Raw genomic sequence first — 17,287 nt, 5'->3', positions numbered from 1 at the left:
AACCATAAAAGCACATAAAAAATAAACCAGTTAAATCCATTAAATGCCTTTTCCTCACAGCACCAGGTTAAAACCGGAAATAAAATAAGGACTGCTCAGAAGATGACATTTGTAAAAAGGTCAGAGTCAGCCTGGCCGGTGTAAAAATCATACTTTTTAACAAACGTAAAATGAACTTACCTCAAAAAGAAGCATAAAAATCAGGGTAGAGTGCAATGCATCTTGATCCTAAAACATATCACATGGTCCTGAATGATTAAGTTGATTCCACCCTCTTGGGGATTCCAAAAGGCAGTGTGATAAGTTTGATCGAAACCTAGTACGAAAGAATCGGTCATCCTCGTTACTGTCGAAGATAAGATAAAGTTGTAACTGAGACATGCACACATTGAATTTAATCAATTCTGGTGATTCTCTAGAAATTTCTGATAACTAAGAAAACTCCCATTATCCCATAACAAATCTCACTTAATACACTTGGGATGACCAAACAGCTCAGGGCACCCAAAAGTTCTTAAAATTGCCCTTGACATAATATAACCAGGGGATCCTCCTTCTAATAGTAAACAATCCCCCAAAATGAATCTGTTAAACTCAGTTTCAGGGCTAGACCGGACTAAAAGCCATCCTAGCAAGGGGCGGAGAGCAAGGGTGTCCGATAAAAAGCCCATGCCTAGCTTCTCGTGGACAATGTAGGAGGAATACTCTGTGGTAACGATAAAAGGTGTCTCAGGAAGGTATTCTCCACATCTGTACTTGTCTTGTATCCACATAGCCCAAAATATCAGATCCACATGTTACAGTTGCAACGTATTTCGCCTTAAAACTCCTTAACATAGTTTGAATGGGTTTACTCCCTAATTTCATGGAAAAATCAAAAACAGAGACAGCAGACCTGAGAAGGGTATGTTTCTTGCAGTCATTAGTTAGTAATCATGTCCCTTTATAATCAGACTGAGCTCCAATTGTTTACAAATGTTGTTGCTCAAAGAAGTGATGCAAACGTTTCTTGCCAAGATCTGCCTGGAATCTCTTTTCCTCCTGAGCTGTGCAGAGTAGTTTGGGTTTAATCAGAAAACTTACACTGAGGTGCTTTGGCCTTATGGCGGATGCCAAGGTTGGCAGGTAATTGAACAACTGACGTGCCTGTGTGACACTGAAAATCACACGGACCGAAGAGATATTTTAGCTCTGATTTAAGAAAAGTGGGATGCAGCGCCACTTTTCTTGCACCCCTTAGTGCCGCCCTAACGCCACCATATGTGCGCCATATATAAGATACGACGAACCATGGAGGTAGTTAGGGAAACTGGTCAAACTTTTTGATGCTAGTTTGGAGCTTTGCGGGATTAGCGTCAAAAATGTTGACGCTAATCCTGCAATGCCCATTGATGCCCGTAGTAACCAGTGGAAGCCTCCTTTTGACGCCTGCTCCGAGCAGGCGTTAAAAGTGCCGAAAAGAACTTTTAGATTTCTTTGCATCATTTTTTCTGGCCCCCAAACGGGACTGCCACCATTGCATACATTATGCCTGGCGCAGGCAAAATGTAGTGCAATGGGTTAAAAAGTGCACAATGCCTGCATTGCACCCCTTTGTAAATTTGGCACAGCAATTTTGGCGTTGTTGGGCCACATTAACGTAAAAAAAATGATGTAAATGTGGCACAAGGAGGTCCTGGGGCTCTAAAATCATCCCCTTTGTGTCTCGGCTAAGAGAAGAGAACTGTGGCCCCTTGTGAAGATAGACCAGGTGGGGTGTTTTTAAGCTGTTTTATCTGTTATTTAAATCGGATTATTTCTCCAGTTTTAGAAAGTCTAAACTGAAAGTGTTCAGTTCTGTGGATAGGGAGCTCTAAAGAAGGGGTGGGTAACTGCACTAGCACTTTAGCACTTGACCTGTTCAGCGCCAGCCGCAATTGTTGAGACAACTAGAAACACTATTTTTGTTCACGCTCTAGTTGTCAGTTCGGACTCCATAGTTAATGAGCACAGGAGCGTGGATGCATGCAGCGGGCATGGTGAAGGCCCGCCAAGGGCAAGCGCATCTGCGCTCCTCTGCCCGGGGCCAGAGCCCCTGCCCTTTCACCCAGAATGCGGGTAACCTTCTCTGCAGAAGAACTCCTCCAACTGAACAGGCCTTTGGGTAAGGATTTCTATCATACAGGAACCCATGAGTTCTTCCCTCACATGCAGGTCCTGTAAACAGATTGTGGGGGGAATAGAGTTAGCAACACATACGGATACTTTGGAGCACTCAAACGATAATAGCAAAAAATGGCATATGCTGTTCGTTTTTTGAGGAAACTACATTTATCATGATGCAATGGGGCTGATCATTTGCTGGGATGTTAGGCAGGTGTGCTCCAAACTGTTTGTGACTTTAAAAAGGCTCCCTTGAGCCACTGGGCTGACGAGCTCTGGAGCAGGCACCAGCAAGCCAGTGGAGAGGTATTGAAACCGGATGATTAATGGCAGCATTTCCAGCACCCCGCAAATGTGCTTTATTTGTTCTCTGCTGAAGAAGGGATTAACCCAGAAACACATATATGTGTCGCACAGCAAAGGCTGCACCTATTTAGAGGTGAAATATTTAAAATTAACAGAGTTCGTTTTTTGAGGAAACTACATTTATCATGATGCAATGGGGCTGATCATTTGCTGGGATGTTAGGCAGGTGTGCTCCAAACTGTTTGTGACTGATATAAGAGAAGCACGAGCCACTCTTATTAGCACTAGGATTGATAGTGCATCTCATCAAAAGAGCTATTTAAGATGGTCAATTCTTGTATGAAACCGACCAGGAAGAAACCGAGTCCTGCTGCAATATGCTAGCAAATTATTTTCTTGGAAAAGTTAATAGAATCTGTGCCACTCTGCCAGGGGAAACAGAGTCTAATGGAGTTGCTATTAAATCTCTTCAGGACGTAATGGCAAAGAAGAAATGATCAGCCTTCCCTGATTTAAGAAAGGAAGACATTGAAGAGCTGATAAAAACAGAAAAATCCAGATCCCAAATTAGATCAGGCACCTCTAGACATATTCATGAAAGTAGAAAATACAATGTTTCCGGTTTTGACTGAAATTTTCAACCACTGACTTGAGACCTGCACCGTTCCGCCTGCCTCCAAATATGCAATTGTGAGACCTCTGCTAAAATACCATCCTTAAATCCCACATGAGTAGAAAACGAAAGGCCAATTTCCTTACATCCAGGCGTTAGCAAAATATTAGAGAAATTTGACAACCAACATCTCTACTTATTCTTGGAGAATTACAGAATCTTACATCCAACCCAAAAGGGTTTCCTATTAGGACATAATATGAAAACAGCACTGTTAGCGGTCACTGAAGAGCTGAAAAAAATCCTTGATCAAGGCGGATCACCTGCGGTTATATTACTGGATCTGAGCGCAGCCTTCAATACTCATCCAGTCCTTATCCAGAGATTGGAAGAGGCTGGAATTACTGGTTTAGCCCTCAGGTGTCTTTGCTTCTTTTTTGAACAACAGAAGCTTTCTAGTCTGCGAGGAGCCTTTTTGTTCAGATTCATGTCCTTTAAAGTGTGGGGTCCCACAGGGATCATCATTGAGGCCCATGCTATTTAATCTTTATGTTCTCCTGGTTGCACATGTAATACATATACATGGTTTTTCAATGGTGTCATTCTCAGACGACACTCATTAAAATCTCACTTACTCCTGATGTAGAAGCAGTCTCCAGTCAACTAAATACAGGTTAAAAGCAGGTAGCAGAATGGATATCCTCCAGCAACCTGAAATGAAACAGCGAAAAAACTGAAGTCCTAGTAGTTAGTAAAAACCCCTCCAGTTGGACTGAACTATGATGGCCTGACTCTTGACGACCACCCTCCCCCAAAACTAGAGGTTAAAAGTCCCTGTTTTTGGATCGACAATAAGCTTACCATGGAGATCCAGGCCGGGAAGCTAAACTCAAGCTGTTTTGGCCTGTTGAGGACTCTCAGAAGACTGCTGGGCTGGTTACCCTGCTTTACGTGGAGACAGGTAGTACAAGGAGTAGAGCTATCATGTTTAGATTGTGGGACTCCTCTTCAATTGGGCAGCTCTCAGTCGGCAGTTAAAAGACTCCACAGTTTTTTTCTGTAGTGACACTTTATTATACACATGGGGGAAACTCTCTTGGTTGGCACTGTTTTGTGCTCTTTGCTGCTTGACTGTGGGACTGCAACAGCCACAAACAGCTGGAAGTTGGAACCCCCAGATGCCAAAAAAGGACTAAGGACTCTGCCCCAGTTGACCCCCCCCCACCCCCAGTGGTCTCTTCACAGTGTCTAGGGTCATGTGCACCAACTTCCTCCAAGCTGAATGAAGACAGATGTGCCCTTTGACCACTATGACTTCTTGCTTATTAGAAGTGGCTACTTATGTCTTATTTCTTAATATTTCTAATGTCTGAACACGCTCATAATAAGAAAATTAAATACAACGCATTATAGGGCGATTACGAGCTCCCACATGTAATATATTTTGTGGTGTGTGCACCCAGTGTCTGGCTTTGTAGCACATAGAATGCTTAGTGTCCTGCTTTCATTCTCTTATCTTATAACCGAGCTTACAAAACCTCTCTGGAATGCACTTCTTAGTTTAAAGAAGACATTTATTATTATTATTACTTCACCACGAGGTTCCTGAAAGACGAAATTAGTAGGTTGGAAGCACACGTTTAAAAGTAGTCGCAGCAATGAAAGCAAAATATATCAAAGTTCTTCACAGTTGCAATGTACACAGCAAATACATGTGATTATATTATAGCATAACTTCAAAGCAAAGCATAAAAGTCAAAATTGCATCACCGTAGGGCCTATCACTCCGCTTCATCTTTCCAAGGTCTGCAAGTTGATGACTCCGGTTCAACTGCGAGAAAAGATTTTCTACCCAAACGGGAAACAGCCAACTAACGTCCGTTCCTGTCTGAAGTCAAGATCTTTCTCCCCCTCAATGTTGCCCAGGGCCATCGTTAAAAGCAAACTCAGTGTGAGAACCGAATAAACTTGGAGAGTGGCCAATTCTCCAAACTTCACTCGTTCCCAGACTGGATTGAGAGGTAAACACAAAATCTACGCTCTCTTATCAGCTAGGGTTTGGTGTGAAAAACACAGCTTGGTCTATCATGTGGAAAAACACAGCTTGGAAAACACAGCTCATCTGCAATGTCTCAACTGCAATGTCTAACTCTACGTTAAAGCCAATAGGCAGCTATCCTAAATACCAAATGTAATGGCTAATGCCATGTTAAAGCCAATAGGCAGCTAACCTAAATACCAAATGTAATGTCTAATGCCATTTTTAAAGCCAATAGGCAGCTAACCTAAATACAACATGTAATGTGCTACTGGTGAACATTGAGCGACTAATATGCGCAGTGGTGAAACACAAAGTCATTTGTCAAACACAATTAATAGCATCACACTCCACCCTATGACCAATGAATTTTGGTTTACATACCTCTTATTTAAAAAAAAAACATCAACACCAAAAAACATTATAAGCAAATCAGATTTGAATGATAAAAGCAATCACTGTAAAGCAATTGAAGTGGATTAACATATTGATTTCATAACCTTTCAAATCAGATACATCTACAATGAAAAGACTGAAACTTATATACTCTGATTGGGATAATAGTGTCTCTAAAACAGCAAGTTGATGTAGCATGAGTTCTACTCATGTAAAGGTACACGGTCCACCTGAAAGGTTTGCTGGAATGTAAGCGAAAGTCAGAGTTCCACACGAAAAAACACAGACAGTTAACTGGTAAGGTTGCTTAGTTCCAGTGGAAGAATGTAATCGAACAAGTTGACAAACTTTATATTGATCCCATGTAGAATTTGAACTGAAGGCGCCAGTTGCGCAAAATGGATCCATGGGGTATGTACTTTATTCAGTCAGGTTCAGGTTTGGGGTTCGGTCCCTTCCCCGACCCCACATGCACACACCTGAAGGGTGACCAAACATCACACTCATGGTCAGTGGCGAGTTGTGGTAGGATCTGCAAAAGAAAAAAGTATGACTTTTCTTGCAAATAACATTTGTCATCTGAAATGTGCCCTTCTCCTTCCTTTCCTTGTTTTATAATCTTGGGGCCCTTTGTTATAATTTCTGTAGGTTCTGGAGGGTCATTTGGGGATTCAACCCACACCTTAGCACTGGTTTTTATCTGCTGCACCACAGCTTCCCTTTCCTTGCACTTTCAGAAGGGCTGGGGAAGACTCCTTCTTTACCAAACCTCCATTCACTGCACTTGTGACAAGTTGGGCAATTCTGTCTCCAATGTGTATGAATAAAACAGATTTTCTTCTAGTTATCAGCATAATTTTGATTTCTCCTTGGTAATCTGCAGCAATCACTCCCCCTAAAACCTGATCAATTTGCCATATCTGTCCTGGTAACTTTCCTCTCCCCAACTGATCTTTGACTGTTTGTGGGACAGATCTCTGTTGAGCGTGCTGACAAATAGGACATTTCAAGATCACAGTTTTTATAAAATCTAGGGGAATGTGCATCTCTCTAATCTCTGCCCACCTGTAAATTGCTTTTTCTCCCAGATGTCCACATTTCTGGTGCACCCACTTAGCCATCCCCACTAAGTCAGAATCCTGGGTGGACACTTCAGACTCTGGATTTTTCTCTTTAACATCTGCAAGGGAATTGAACCAGTTATGTACAAGCCATGTAGAAAACCAAACGGCTAAACCATTGGCAGTGAACCAAGAATCAGTGTAAAAATGACACATCTCAAGCAGCTCTTGCTTAAAGTCTGACACACATTGTCCAACTTTGTTCCTTCTCCTGCGGTAGACAACAACTTTTCAGTCAATGAATCATTAGTCAAACAAACATGCTTTTTATCCTCAGGGGACACACATTCAAATGGTGCACTCAATTTCACTGGTGACTGTTTTACCTGTGGTACTCCCTGCACCCTCTCCTCATCCTGAAAAGGGGCTTGTGACACCTGTTCATGTAGGGCTGCAGTGACTCTGGCCCTGTCTTGCATGTACCAGATCCAGTGCCTGATACTAGCCTCTTGTGCCTGTCCTATACTGTGAGATTTAGGTGAACTCATCACCTACTGCATGCTTGATATTTCAGGTTTCAGAATTACATTATCATTTAATGTCATTTGCTCAGTATTCACTAGAGCTCAATAACAAGTCAAAAGCTTAATCCAAAGTTCCAGGGGCACTCTTGTTTTCCCCTATTCTGATTTACATGTAAATCAGTGTTTCCCTCTTGCACTGCGCAGAGACCTAAAGTCTGAATTATTTAATTTGCCAAATCAAAAGCGAGCAGCTGCTCATGTTTTTACCTAGTTACTTTACCAAAGTGTTAAGATTTCACTCAGATGAGGGCTATACTGTTTCCAAAAATCAAACAAGCTTGTGAAACTCGGTGTCTCTTCCTTAGTGCAAATAGTAAGAAACTCTAAAATCTTTTGTTTTACTTGTGACAACATCTGTCTATTTTCTGGATTCCACTGAATTCCCAGTAACTGCACATTTTGCGACAGTACTTCTGCCTTGTCTGAATTAATTTTAAACATCGTACTTTGCAAAAGCGGTCTGAAAATAACATTCTCAACTCTGTTCTCAGTGTTATCTGTTAAGGAATGCACTTCAACTGCCAAAAACTGTGGGCTGCTCTGCAGATCTACGCTCTGCTCAAGAGGCTCACTTTTTTTAACCTCCTCATTACTGGAATGGGAAAAGCCAGATTCTACTACAATAGTTTTATAGATTTCAGCATTATCTTGCAATAATGTGTTCTGGCTAATTTGCTCACGTAAATTCTTATTTTCATGTTTTAACTGCCTACATCCCTCCTGCATTTTTCTGTAAGCAGACAAAAGTATCCAAACCCTTCTGTCAAGAACAAAAGGAACATCATTTCTTTCAAAAGGCACATTTTCTACAAAGCACTCATCCCAAGACTCACAAAGTCCTGATAAACAAGAAAACATGTTTCTCACAGAACCATAAGGCAGTTTAACTTCACGTGCATTTTCAAACATGGTCTGCTGTGCTTCTTTAATTCTCTAAACAACAAAAAACAATTACACTTTTAAATAGTGCACTTCCAATCTCCAACTCCGACTCCTAGACTGCCGATTAACGCCAACATTTTCTGCTTTCCTTCTCTTATCGTATGACCGAGCTTACAAAACTTCTCTGGAATGCACTTCTTGGTTTAAAGAAGACATTTATTATTATTATTACTTCACCACGAGGTTCCTGAAAGACTAAATTAGTAGGTTGGAAGCACACGTTTAAAAGTAGTCACAGCAATGAAAGCAAAATATATCAAAGTACTTCTCAGTTGCAATGTACACAGCAAATACATGTGATTATATTATAGCATAACTTCAAAGCAAAGCATAAAAGTCAAAATTGCATCACCGTAGGGCCTGTCACTCCGCTTCATCTTTCCAAGGTCTGCAAGTTGATGACTCCGGTTCAACTGCGAGAAAGAGATTTTCTACCCAAACGGGAAACAGGCAACTGATGTCCGTTCCTGTCTGAAGTCAAGATCTTTCTCCCCCTCGCTGTTGCCCAGGGCCATCCTTAAAAGCAAACTCAGTGTGAGAACTGAATAAACTTGGAGAGTGACCAATTCTCCAAACTTCACTCGTTCCCAGACTGGATTGAGACGTAAACACAAAATCTAAGCTCTCTTATCAGCTAGGGTTTGGTGTGAAAAACACAGCTTGGTCTATCATGTGGAAAAACACAGCTTGGAAAAACACAGCTCATCTGCAATGTCTCAACTGCAATGTCTAACTCCACGTTAAAGCCAATAGGGAGCAAACCTAAATACCAAATGTAATGTCTAATGCCATGTTAAAGCCAATAGGCAGCTAAACTAAATACACAATGTAATGGCTACTGCCATGTTAAAGCCAATAGGCAGCTAACCTAAATACCAAATGTAATGTCTAATGCCATGTTAAAGCCAATAGGCAGCTAACCTAAATACAACATGTAATGTGCTACTGGTGAACATTGAGCAACTAATATGCGCAGTGGTGAAACACAAAGTCATTGGTCAAACACAATTAATAGCATCACACTTAGTTGTAAGAAGTGTCTTGTCTAATGTGCAGTACATACAGCAGTACCCTATGCATTCTTGTGCACAGCATGACCTGAGCCCTGGGATGCACTTGTGTGTACAGCATGACCTAATCCTTGCCCAGGGCATGTTATTTAGTGAGCTGGTGAACAGGTATGTGCACTGTTTCATTGAGGCCTTATTTAGGCATGCTCCTATTATGAAAACTATACCTCCTGCTGTTGATTGCTGATGAGGGGCAAATGGAACTGCCCTGTTTTCAGGTGTGTTGTTTATATCTCTGCATGTAGCATGCGCAGGTCCTGGCCAACAGCAAAGCACTGTGGTCAGTATATACAGGGCGTGGCTATAACCCATAATCCGCGCTACCGTAATCTTTGTTACTGTTGACTGTTTATGCCGATCCCCACTAACAACAACATAGGGGGTCATTCTGAGGCCGAGGTACCGCCGTCAGAACACCGCACCGCGGTCGAAAGACCGCGGCGGTGATTCTGACATTTGCCCTGGGCTGGCAGGGCAAATCAACCTTCCCACTAGGATGCCGGCTCAGAATTGAGCCGGCGGAGTGGGAAGGTGCAAACGGGTGCACTTGCACCCGTCGCGTATTTCAGTGTCTGCTGGGCAGACACTGAAATACTTTTTGGGGCCCTTTTACGGGGGCCCCTGCCGTGCCCATGCCATTGGCATGGGCACGGTAGGGGCCCCCAGGGGCCCCGCGGCACCCCCTACCGCCATCCTGTTCATGGCGGGAGAGCCGCCATGAACAGGATGGCGGTAGGGGGTGTCAGCTCCGCCGCCATGGAGGATTCAGACGGGCAGCGGAAAGTCGGCGGTACACCGCCGACTTTCCGTTTCTGGCCGCGGCTGAACCGCCGCGGTCAGAATGCCCAGCGGTGCACCGCCAGCCTGTTGGCGGTGCTACCGCCGACCTCCGCCATGGCGGTAATTACCGCCATGGTCAGAATGACCCCCATAATGTCCAGCCAGGCACAATTATTGACTGCACGTTGGCTAACTCAGCACTCACTGCCACAGAAAAATCCTGAGACTGGACACCACCACAGTCACCTCAAATGCCATCTCCACAGTCTCAGCAAACACCATGAGTTGATGTAAAGGTTAGTAATAGATAGAGAACACAATTTCTGCAGAAGTGACATGGGAAGATGAGCCACTAACTGCAGGCGACTCATCCTGGGTAGAAAGTAACCATATCTCAGTGATACTCACACAACCACACAACCATAGATGGAGATGGATAGGATGATGATGACAAGGATAGGGAGCATTTCAATGCACCTGGAGCAATGCTACAATTACTGTTCGACAGCTCTATTGGAGTCCAACTATTGTGACCTGGAGCAGATAGGCCTGAATGAGGAGGTACTGGTGATGACACCAACTCCAGAAGAAAAGTCAGAAGAAGCTCACCTGCTAATGGTGCAGGACCACGGAAGTATAATGCACACTCCTTTACAGAGGAAGAGTCAAACAATTGCACCTGTTCAGATGAAGCCTGTGCCAACACCACTACCTGAAATACGACCACCACAAACCATTATTAGTACAGCTGTGAACCATGATGAAGGACAGTGGTCCTGATATATTCTTGCTGCCCCACCACCCACACCACTAAACCAGGATGTGAAAAGTTATTGTGCAAATCAAATATAGGAGGCATCTTGTACTGATGATTAATCCTGCCAGAACCCAAGGATTGGTCCTGGTTGTTCAAGATTTGAATGGCATGTCAGCAGCCTCAGAATGCTCCTTGATATCCAGTTGCTTTCGAAACAATCTGTAGCTTTCATTGCTATTAGCCCAAGGGGGCAACCAGCAGCGACAATCACATCACTAGCATGGGCTCAGCTGCCTTTGCTGGAGGTGAACAAAATCCTAGTAGATTTGATAGAATGCTTCTGTTAAATGGTTATTTTATTCAGTATTTTTTGTTGGGAGTAAAGGTTTTTGGGGATGTGATTGCAAGAGCTGGTGACTGACAGAAAACCATGAAGGTGCATTTTATGTACTTCACGGGGCATAACTTGCTTTTACAACCCAGATGTGGTGGTGGTGAGCCATACACCAGAAAGAGAGACCCTGGGAAAGAAAGTCCTCTTGTCCTTGGACATATGGATCAATCATTAAAACTAAGAAAGCGTCTACTGCTCCAAACCACACAGATCCCTAATAAATCTGCAAATGACACTATTTAATTGGAAGATAGTACTCTGATCATTTACTGCCAGGAACTGCTTTAAAGACTCAAGTCTTCAACCTCTAGATCCTGTTGAACTTATGTGTCCAACCTCAACTGGTGACGTAGGTAGAGAAGTTGGTTTTCTCATGATCCTTTACTTTCCTAGAGGACTGACCACTACACACCAGAAGGCCCACCTGCCCAAGAATTCAGACAAAAATCACTGTCTGTGGAATGAAGGTCTGTGTCCACAGTGTAAACCTAGCTACGTAATCTTGGCTAAGACTGTACAACGCAGTCAAGGAGTCTGATTAATGGTTGCGTGGGTGGATTATTGTTAGATTGTTCATATCTAGCTTTATCGAAAAGTCTGAGATAGCCATAAGGCAGAATGTGACATAGTGATTTGTGATTCAATCTATTTTTTTTATCTTTTGTAAATATGGAAGTGGTTGACGGTCAGTCTCCAGAATGATTTTCTCCCCTTGGATGAAACTACTGCTAAAATATTAAATTGCCAATAGAATCTCTAATAACTAATTTTCAAAGTGTTTAAAACATTGCAGATAGGATTTTAGCTCTTGTTGCTTTGGCCACATTTTGATACGAAAAGGAAAATAAAAAATGTATCAGTCTTGATCCTGCCCCAGTATTAATGCTCTAGCCCTCACAGACAGGCCAGGTCCTCTCTGAATCAGATCACAAGCCTTCCCAGACCGGTTTTAGCCTATGTGGGCCTTATCAGTGAGATGTGAATGTCCACATCTCACTGACTTCCTCCCTTCTTTTGCATGTGATATAACACTTTTCTTCCTTTTTTCTTTTGAAAATCCACCTTTGGCTTCATTTCTTTCTCTACTCGAGCACTTATACGTCTGGCCTAGCTCCTGACCACTCATATTCAAGAAGTTCATATATCTGCTCTCCACTTCTTTCCAAACCATGCCAATTGCTTTTCAAATATCTAGGATAATTTCCACTCAACTGTTGCACTGAACGTAAATTATTGTAATGTTTCAGTTGTGTTTGGTGAGCTTGTGTTTCACTGGCATCCCTGTCTGCTGAGCCTTCCCCACTCCTTGTTCCCTTTTTACAGATCAACAGAGTCTCCTTTACCTGAGATAATGTTATTTGAGTTTCACTCAAAGCAGATTTTCCCCTCTTCCAATTAATACCTGTATTATCAGATCCTTTACAGTAGTAGGGATACCCACATCAGACTTAAATAATTGGATTTCCTTTCTTAGTTTACCACTGTCAGGATTTCAGGATTTGTGGATGATCTCAAGGCCTTTAAACTGTACAGTGTCTTTTTTTTTTTTCAATTGATTTTTTTCCCCAGGTTCCACCAAGATAACAAAAAACATTACAATTCCATACTTTATACTTTATCTTAAGTAACTTTCCCAATGGTTTCCACAAAGATAGCTCTAAATGAATGGAATCAGGCTAAGTACCCTCACAAATGCATTTAGTGATTTAGCCTAAAACAAATTATCCATGATTATCTAAAAAAACTATTGCCCCAAATCACAGAAAACTCCTTACCACACCCACTCTCCTAGCATATCTCAATTCTTGATTTCTAACTTGCACCATTTTACTCAGCTATTCTTGAGGGGAGGGGGTAAGATCAGATTGCCAGTTTCTTAACAGGAGAGATCTGGCAATCACAGTGGCAATGAAGGGAGCTTTGCCTCGAGGCCGAAGCCCAAACACATCAAACAAATACTGGGAGTTATAATGACCTGTGCAGTAGTTGTTAGTATCTTGAATACTCCCTCCCAGTAATCCTGTATAAGCCGGCATGTCCCAATCACATGTATCCAGCCAGCCACCCCTACTGCCTTACAGCAAAAACAGAGATCAGGACAACTAGGCACCACACGGGATAAGTCTTGCAGGGTTCGATATAATAGCCATTTACTAAAAAATATCATCCGATGCCAATTCGCACCTCTAAGTACTGTAAAGTTTCATTGATTGATCCTCTCCCAGCACTCCCTTGGCAGGTCGAGTCCCTCCTGGCGGGCCCATTTTCTCGCCACCTTAGCCCCGAGATCGTCCTTATCCTGCTCTAGGAGTAACCTTCCCCATGCACCCGCACGCCTTATCCCAGGAGGGTCAACCAATTCGGCAACTAACACCTGTGTATTAATAATTAAATCAATATCCATATCCCTTAAACTATGAAGCATAGTGCTATAGGATCCCACCAAGAGAAAATCGTTTTGGACGACCATCTGGATGTTTAAGAGAGTTTCCCAGTTGTCATTGATGCGAAAATCCCCAATTTTACTAAATCCTGCATGATCCCATCTCTTTACTAAGTCTGAATTGAGCTGTGGGCCGGAACGTAGCGTAAACTGTGTGAGGGGAGTAAGAAAATGCAAATATGGGATTGAATATCTTCTAAAAAAATCTGATTTTCTTTTAAAGAGCCATTTAAGAATCTTATAACAATTTCTTTTTTTTTTTCGAGATTTCACCAATAGTGCTGGATGCAGAATATCGTGCTCTCTGCATATTAATTCATGAAAGTCTTTAACAAATAAGCAGCCGGTAGGTTGATTAGCTTTACAATTAGTGAAGTAATGTGCAAAAAAGGCAAAGTAATAATCTTTAAAATTGGGTAGCGCTAAGCCCCCCTTTTCTCTATCAGCATATAATATACTTAATGCAGCCCGTGCCTTCTGATTTTGCCAAATAAATGTGCAAAACATAGACTCCAATTTCTTGAAAAATACAGATGTTAATACACAAGGGATGGCCGAGAACAAAAAGTTGAATAATGGTAAGATTGACATTTTGATCAATGCAATCCGGTCTAGCATAGAGAGGGGGAGAGACCCCCAACGTGCAAACATGGCCTCAGTTTTCAAGAGCAAAGGAACGTAATTAAGATCGTAGAGGTCTCCTATATCGACTGAAAAGTTAATCCCAAGGTATCTCTTTGGTCTAGTATTCACACAATGCTTTAATTCAGGGAGGAGTCTAATGGAAGAAATATCACACAGAATCATATCAGCCTTACTCATATTAATATTGTAGCCACCAATTTGCTCGAATTCTGCAAACTCCTTAAAAGCCGTTTCTTGTGAGGAACGCTCTCCATCTAAAAACATTATAATATCATTAGCGTAAAGTTTGATCTTGCCCATCGACTTCAACGGGGTATGTATCTGATTGTTTTGTCTGATCTTAATCACTAAAGGTTCAATGAAGAGAGCAAAAAGAATAGGAGATAGAGGGCACCCTTGCTAGATCCCACGTCGAACTTGAAGTTGACCAACGGAAGCTTAATTAATTATAATATTGGCCTCAGAGTTTAAATAGAGCCTTTGAATTAATGCAGAGACCTGAGAGGGCACCTTATAGCTAGATAATATTGCAAACAGTGTGTCCAACACAACAAAATCAAATGCTTTTTACTCATCTAATAAAAGGATGATGGTGGAAATTTTATTAGAAACAAAATAATCTAAGGCCTTGGCTAAATAGTGCGTATTGGTTGCAAGTTGCCGGCCAGCAATAAACCTGTTCTGATCTGGTTGTACTAGCTTATTGACAACCCCATTAAGCCTGTTAGCCAGAAGTTTCGTAAAATAATCTTATAATCTGTATTTAGCAAAGAGATTGGGCGATATGCATTAGGGTCTTACCTGTCCTGATTCTTATGGGAAAGCTAACCACATTCCCTGAGTGCCAACAATTGGGGATCTGCTCACCCTTAAACAAGCCATTAATTAAAGACAAAAAGTCGTCGATAAATACCTTGATAAAACCTTTATAAAATTCAGCAGGAAAGCCATCAGGTCCACAAGCCTTCCCCATGGGTAGATTCTTGACAACCTCAAGAAGTTCTAACTTCGTGAATGACTGTATTAGAGCATCACTGTCTTCTTCTGTAAGACTAGGAATATCCAGTTTCCCCAAAAAATCCTTAATAGACCTAAGATCAATATCCGGAGCATAACTGTAAATTTGACTATAATATTCTAGCATGATTTTATCCACAACTCTGGGGTCAGTATGCCTAACCCCTGTGGCAGGGCACCTCAATGCATGTATCATATTGCTAGCGATATGATCTCCAGCATGCCATGCCAAAAATTTGCCTGTGAAATTACTCTCTTCATATGCCTTTTGTCTATAGGTCTGATATCCCATGTCAACCTTCTTAAAAAGATTGTTGGCCAATGCCTTTTTAGCTAATTCAAAAGATTGTCTATTGCTTTCCGTGGGGGCGTGAAAGTAACTAGTTAAACACCTCTGCACTGCATCTTCCAGAGCCCTGACTTGTTGTCTCTGGGAAGATTTATCTGCTGCCTCCTTAGCGATTATCAAGCCCCTGAAAAAGGCCTTAAATGCATCCCAGACCATAGCTGGAGTTGAAGATCCTTGATTGCGTTTAAAAAATTCACTTATTTTGACTTTAGAGATCTGTACGCATCCCTCGTCTTGAAGGAGCTGCTGATTAAACATCCACCTTCTGGTCTGAGGCTTGGAGAGTTCTGAAAAAAGAGACACTTCCAGCACCAAGGAGGCATGGTTAGATAAGCCAGAGTGCCTCACTGACTGATTCTTAAAGCGCAATTTTTTGGATATCAGAAAAATAATCTATTCTGGAGGCTCTTTTAAAGCGGGTTGGGATACACGTATACTCTCTCTCATTTGGGGCACTCATTCTCCAAGGATCACAAAGCATCAGCACTTTAGCATATTCTTTAAAAATGTTGGCAACTCTAGGTTTGTGTTGTTTCTTACCCCTAACAGCGGTGTCCATAACTGGGTCCTGAAGAAAGTTAAAATCCCCACCAATAATAATTTTACCTGAAAGTTGCAAAAGAGTTTGAAACAGTCCCACATAAGGGGCCGGGTCATATGATAGGGGTGCATAAAAACTAACAAAAATAAATCTTTCTTTGGCAATTAAACAGTGCACCCAGCACCATCGTCCTTCGGGATCGCAGAGAAAATCAAGTGCCCGAGCATCTAGGCCTCTAGCTAAAAAGACCGCCACACCTCTGTGAGCAGCTGAGGCTGCGGCAACCACCTTGAAGTCGGCAAATTTTTTTAACATTTGGAAACCCGCTACTTTCGTAGCTGGGATATGGGTTTCTTATGATAAAATAACAGCGGGATTTAGATCAATTACCCTTTCTTCAACTGCAGACCTTTTCCTCTGATTATTCAGCCCATTAACATTCCAGGAAACTATTCTTAATGAGGAGTTCAGCCTTGCCATTGAGTTCTTATACACGATCGCCAAAAAAGTAAGTGATCTGAACCCACCAGAGAATTTAAGCCTTGGCCTGGTCCAAATAATATCGCCCACTTAGTAACCTTAATCATTCTGAATTACGCATAACTATATTTTAGTATGGACAAAAGGGAACCTGTGCCCCTTGCCACCCCTCCCAACAACCCCCCCAAACCCTGATCCCAACCCTCAGGTAGCCGACACCTGGAGCCCTCCCGTCTGGACAATCCGGGGCTACCCCCCCCCAAACCCATCCTTCCCTAATCGGGTGCCTTGGCATGGCCCCCTAAGCCATAGACTACAAAGGGACTGGAGTATAATTGCCATGATAACGCATTATATTTACACCCTGTGGAAACCACCATTCTCAAGCAGAATTACCCCTCTTAGTGCATAATGTGCAAACCTCTCCCCGTCTCTTTATTCATATTTTTTCCCCACTTCCCCCTCCCCCCCGCCCTATCTGCTTTGAATGCAACAAGGTTTTAGCAGCATCAACTGTATGAACTAAATTAGAATGTCCCTGAAAGAACACTTTGAGTTTGGATTGCTGTACAAGTCCTGCCGTAGCACCGGCTTTTTGAAATGCCGGAATCATCCCCTTTAGTTCTCTCCTCCGATGTGCAGCCGCCACCGACATATCAGAGAAAATTTTGAAGGCAAAGCCGTCAGGGACCTGGTGGATTTTATTCTTAATCGCCTGTTGAAGGATGC

This window comes from Pleurodeles waltl, chromosome 10 (genome assembly GCF_031143425.1).
Source record: "Pleurodeles waltl isolate 20211129_DDA chromosome 10, aPleWal1.hap1.20221129, whole genome shotgun sequence".
NCBI classification, from domain to species: Eukaryota; Metazoa; Chordata; class Amphibia; order Caudata; family Salamandridae; genus Pleurodeles; species Pleurodeles waltl.
The sequence above is the reverse complement of the archived record's forward strand: the minus strand, read 5'-3'. Positions refer to the sequence as shown.